At 40.1% G+C, this 6000-nt stretch overlaps 1 long non-coding RNA gene across 2 annotated transcripts in view; it reads left to right on the top strand.

The window, feature by feature from the left end:
* Nucleotides 1–3836: 3836 nt before the first annotated feature.
* LOC147374057 (uncharacterized) overlaps nt 3837–6000 on the top strand; it is a 29171-nt gene continuing 27007 nt past the window's right edge. Inside the window, exon 1 of one of the 2 annotated variants that reach the window (XR_015162385.1) lies at nt 3837–4021. This is a non-coding gene — a long non-coding RNA (uncharacterized LOC147374057). The remainder of the gene's footprint in view (nt 4022–6000) is intronic. The other variant, XR_015162386.1, reaches the window with a different exon arrangement.

The following is a 6000-nucleotide window of genomic DNA, read 5'->3' as shown; positions in this document are numbered from 1 at the left end:
GCTAGCTCTTTTACTCTCCTCTTTCACCTTCATCAAGAAGCTCTTTAGTTCCTCTTTGCTTTCTGCCCTTAGAATGGTGTCATCTGCATATCTGAGGTTATTGATATTTCTCCCAGCAATCTTGATTTCAGTTTGTGCTTCATCCCAGGTGGGATGGTGATAAAAGATTTTAGTTTCAAATAATAAACAAAAGAACACAAACATAAAGGTAGCAGAAGAGTAACTGGCAAATGATTATAATAATTTCTTTAATCATGGCAATGGAAGTCAGAAAGTAAAACGGATTCTCACATTGTTAACCTTTTCCCCATGAATAAGTAAAAGGTAACTGTGTTAATTTTAAAGTTCTTCTCAGTCTTTAGGGCAAATGAGCAATAAAAGTTAGTTGAAAACTAAAGCACTTATTTGAATTACTCTCAAAAATTCTTACTAGTTACATAATTTAAGCAAAGGCAGATATTTTAACTGAAATAGATAAAAATTCCTTTGCTTTGCTAATATGATTAATATTTATTTGTATCTGAATAGGTGTACTGATTTCTAAGGTTGTATTTTCTAATTCGGAGGAGCTCCCTTGTTTTTAGGGACAGTTGTAAATTAAATTCAGTGTCTTTTTTTTAATCCCTAAAACACATCTGCAGGCCATCCAGGTAACAAGCATCATCAACAATGCATTGCTGAGAGATGAAATTGGATTTTATAAGCTGCCTTGAAAACTATGACATGTTGAGTTACTTGCTTTAGTGGAAGCTCAGCTCACACACTATTGAGTCGAATGGATCTTTTTCTTGTCTGTTGGGTGCGAAACTCCTTTTCACTGAAACTATCCTTGGTATCCTCAGAATCACAAAGTTCAAGAGTTCTGTGTGTGGGAGGTGAAGAGCTCTTTGGTGTTAGGGGCTACAGGAAGTTCATCCATGTACTTCTCTGTTCTTTAGACCCATGTAGAGGGATTATGCTCCTACTCCTGGGGTTCTACTCAAACTGACACTTCCAGCCAAAAGCTTAGATATGGACAAAGATATAAATGCAGAAGTTTCGTAAAATATATATATAAAAAAATGTTGGTATACATGGGTTCCATAGCTCCAGGCACTATAGGAACACAAAGTGAAGTGAAGTGAAGTGAAGTGAAGTCGCTCAGTCGTGTCCAACTCTTTGTGACCCCATGGACTGTAGCCCACCAGGCTCCTCTGTCCATGGGATTCTCCAGGCAAGAGTACTGGAGTGGGTTGCCAGTTCCTTCTCCAGGGGATCTTCCCAACCCAGGGATCGAACCTGAGTCTCCCGCATTCCAGGCAGACGCTTTAACCTCTGAGCCACCAGGGAAGCCCATAGGAACACAGATAATACATAATTAATCAAAGAATGGCATTTTTTGAGGGGAAAAAAAAAACACAAAACTTTGTCTCTGAATTGAATAGTCCAGTCCTATAATCCTTAATTAAGAAGCCCTCTTGTCATCCCTTCTACATGGACATCTTTGATTTTTCTGCAAATTGGAAAATCCCATTTATGTTCTCATTGGATGTCTCAGTGAATTTATGATACCCCGATTTTCTGGCAGGGAGCAAGAGAATGCATGCACTTTGGTTTTCCTCTTTTGAATCATTCCCTTTGGAAGTCTTGCTTAGAAGTTACTCACTATTAATTTCAGCTGTGGCCCCATGCGAGCCTACAGTATCCATTAGGATGCTTGCCCTTCATTCACAATGATGTGAACTCTTTCCCCCCTTTTGTGATTATATTTGCCTTTAAATATGCAAGTGTCAGCTCCTACATTTTCATAACTTCTGAATGGATATCAGAGAGAATACATGCCCAGCACATCTGTGACCCCAATTTATTGCTCATCCTCTGTTCTGTACTCATACTTTACAGATGAAAAAGAAAATAATGCTATGACTTGATAGCTCACTGCATTTAGGAATCTCAGATATATGGATGAGGTAAGGTCCTAAGGAAAAGTTGCATAAACTGGAGTCATAACAAAAAACACACTGCTGAGACTGTCTTTGAAAATGAGTAGTTTAGAATAAAGGGGCTGATTTTGCCATGGCAGCAAAATTGCAATAGGTCAGCTCCTGCAGCTTTGATTGCTTAGAACTTCAGAATTCCGATGTTATGAAAATGCAGGAGCTATCACGTGTGCGTTTAAAAGACATACTTTAAAGGAAAAAAATCAGATCACTATTGAATCTCTCCTTGTACAAAATGTAATATTCTCTTATTTATTTATATTTCAAATCAGGCTTTCTATAACATGGGCACACAAGAAATTGAAAGGTATGGAGATTGCATAGTTTAATATTAGCACTTTTTAAGTTGCCAAGAATAGTAACAGTTTTTATTAAATAGGACAGCTAAATCTTACATTATATAATGCCATAACTCACATAATAAACCAATTTCAACTCAAGAAATTAGTTTTGCATAAGGCTGGCTATTAGTATCAGCTGCCAGGGGACTGACATGTTCATTATTTTTATTCTCCCTTGTTGAGGTTTTACTGTAGTGGGATTTCTGTACATGAATTCTTGAGAGATAGATAAAATAGTGAGAGGCTGAACATTTCTTTGAAAGATTGAGGACTGCAAAGTTCCACTCTGACTTCAATGGAATGCTCAGAGAGGTTAGCAACATTTGGGAGAGTAGACACGATCGCTTCCTCACCTAGGCTAACTACTGAAAAACCAGGAACTTTCTCTGCTAAAAGATACTTTGAGGATAGGTAAAAAACAAACAAGTAGACTGTTTATCTTTAATATTCCCCTGGAGAATGGCTGCTTTTTAAGAAATATTGTGTGCTCAGGAGAAGGGAATTACTCTATAGTAATCTGAGACTTGACTGAGTTCTACCTATTTTGCTCACTGTTTCATTTAAAATAAGCTTTTGATTTGCCATTTTCTTTTAAAAATAATGTTGATGTTACCATGGTAACCATGCTTTAGCAAACAAGCATGAGTGCTGCCCCAGAGTACTCAAAAATGACAGAGTGAAAAAGTAAAGCATAGTGAGACTACCCGTATTCCCCACTGTGGAACCTTGAAACAGCTAGCTGGTAGTGAAAAAACAGAAAAGATGGACAAATGGAGGGTGTAACCTTGAGTGGAGACAGGTGAAAGGAAAAGGATTGAAAAAAATGGTGCCTACAAATGGTTCTTTTCTTTGAAATAACCATGGCATTTTAAAAGTTAAACTGGAAAGTAACCAGAAAAACCTGTGCTCAGTGAGGTGGGCACAGGCAATTTAGAAAGCAATTCCAGTAGACCACCTAAAGAACTGGCTAGGTAGGGACTAGGGGAGGCTGAGGAGGAGAATCGCCCAGACTTTGGTGTGGATAACGTCGTTTGGACAGACATCTTTCGTAACTCAATTGTAAGCCCGTTTTCTAAAGGTATAGCGTGTGTGTGTGTGTGTATGTACATAGATATATGTAGGAATGATTCTCTAGTTGAATCTAAAATAAGCTTCAAAATCTGGTTGTGTTTGTCAGAGGATTAGTGGCACCTTTCCTCTCCAGCATACATTTGTATGTTAATTCAGAGGTGATTTAATCTTTTAAAAATTTGTAAGCCTTTTTTTTTTTTTTTGGTAGTGCAAGAAACTCTTGAGAGAAGGCTACAGGGTAATAGAGCAGGACAGTGCACAGCCCTTAGCAGTCAGCCAGTTGCTGGAGCCGTTACTGTGCAACCCATTACCAGCAACGGTTACCAGACCACTAACATCCAGAGGGCTAGAGTGGCGATTAGAGGTCCGTTCTGCCATTGGTCAGCACCACAGTGGGTCCCTCCCCCAAGCAAACAACTGTCATTGAGTGACTATTAGTAGTTGTGCTCAGCCATTGGTTGGCTCTGCTGTGGGCTCCTCCCCCAAGTGAGCAACTGTCACTGAGCAACAGTTAGTGGCCGATTCAGCAAACGGTCGTCAGAATGGTGGTTGTCAGGTGGAGAATGAGGTAAAAAGTGGATCCTGGCCTTCTCCCTGGTGCCCTCCATCTCACCCGGCCTCGGCCAGCGGGTGAGTTAGGGGGTCTAGGAAACAGGCTGGGAGCTCTGTCCTTCCAGAGCCCTTGACAAGGTTGTGCACTGACCCTGTCCAGACCTTGAAGCAGCGGTGAACCTTTTCCCCCACTCCTGCCTCTGCGACATGCTGGCAGTTACTGTCTGCCTGGGTCACAGTCTGCAGAACCTGGCCCCTGCTGTCCAGGTAGCCTGAGGAGCTTGAGGACCAGCTGGGTCCTGGGTGCCTGGCTTCCTCAGCCATGGCAGCTGGACAGTCTGGGGACCTGGCCCTGAGGGAACCGTCAGCTGAGATCTGCCTCCTCTTAGCCAGGATCTGGACCTCGGAGAGGGAAAGTTGTGCCTGGTGACCCCACCCTTTCTTGTCACAACAGAGAATAGCATTTACTTGGTAGAGGTTTACAGGAACAGAGTTACCTGCCCATGACCTGACCTCAAAGGCAAAGGATCTGACACCAAAAAGTGTGCAACAAATAATCACACCCCTCCCTCATCTTTCCTAGAAAAGGGCTTTGCTGAAAGCTTTTGGGGAGTTTGGAGTTTATAAGGCATGAGCCATCCTTGGTTGGGCCCTGCAGTAAACCTTTCTCTGTTTCAGACTCCAATGTTTTCATATTGTTTGGCCTCAGCTGTGCTTTGGGCACACAGATTTGGGTTTTGGTAGCAATATTGCTTTTAGCTTTGGTTTTTAATCACCTTTGTCCTGATGGCAGTTGCTCTTCAGCATTTTCTCTTTAGAATCCATCACTTGTTGGCAAAGTGGTGGCATTGTAATTCTGGATTGATTATGACACTTCCTTACTTAAAATGTTATAATGAATTCTGGTTGCCTTTAGGATCAAACCCTACTTCGTCCTTCATGATAAGTAGCTGTCTACTCCTGACCTTGTTCATTGGTTGATTTCCTCTCGTCATCACTTGCCCTGTGCCATGAACAATCTTCTAGTTCGAGTCCAGCTGGTTTCATGCCTCACTTTCTCTGTATGCCTAGAACCATGCCTTTTCCCCTCCCTCTCCAACCTAGTCTTCCCAGTCCAGCTAGCAGGAGGGGAGCCATTAAGAAAGGAAACTAGTTGGTTGGCTTCATAACTCTATTTGTCCTTTATTGAAATGGCAACTGGTCACAAAATCTTTGTTGACTTGTTTTCCAGATTGGTTTATACAAAAGGGCATTATGCTCTTTCTCAATTTCATTAGGAATTTCAGTTCCCTTTATTACAGTACATTGAGATTTATTGGGAAGATTTTATTATTTTAGTAATGACTATTATCTGCATGAAGTAGTGTAAAATACTAATATTTCTGAGAACAATCCACGTTTGGTTTTGCAATGTTTAAAAAATCTGGTCAAAATAGGAAATTCTGATCAAGTTTAACTAGCAACAGTGGCAGCAACACTCATCTCCATCTTGTGGTTCTAGCAGAGGCATCCAAAGTGAGCTAGTTGGAGACTATATAATTGAGAAGGACCAGATTCTCTCAGAGTTATTTGGGGGATATATCATAAGAGTATACTATGGACAATATCCAAGTTCTCTTCTTTATGCATTTAGAGACAACTAGATGGAATCACTGACCAATCCTTGATGGCAGATCAGTGCTGTTGTTTTGAAAAGTTTAAATTAGATCCATTTTGACTCACTTCATGTTGATGTATGGCAGAAATCAACACAACATTATAAAGCAATTATCCTCTGATTTAAAATTAGAAGAATATACATATATTTGGGAGCCCAGCCTGGCACTCTGTGATGACCTAGAGTGATGGGAGGGAATACATATATATATATATAAAACTGATTTGGGTTGTTGTACAGCAGAAACCAACAAAACATTGTAAAGCAATTACATTCTAATTAAAAAAGAATATAAATAAATTTGAATAAACCAACTGTAAATATAAAAAAATCAAAATCTTAATTAGAGACTTAGTCTGGAGAAATGTGTTAAAATAAGAAGAACCTGTTGAAGTAGTTT

Source organism: Bos grunniens, chromosome 4 (assembly GCF_055505025.1).
Source record: "Bos grunniens cultivar Pamir isolate PY7600 chromosome 4, Bosgru_T2T1.0, whole genome shotgun sequence".
Classification (NCBI taxonomy): domain Eukaryota; kingdom Metazoa; phylum Chordata; class Mammalia; order Artiodactyla; family Bovidae; genus Bos; species Bos grunniens.
The sequence above is the reverse complement of the archived record's forward strand: the minus strand, read 5'-3'. Positions and strand labels throughout refer to the sequence as shown.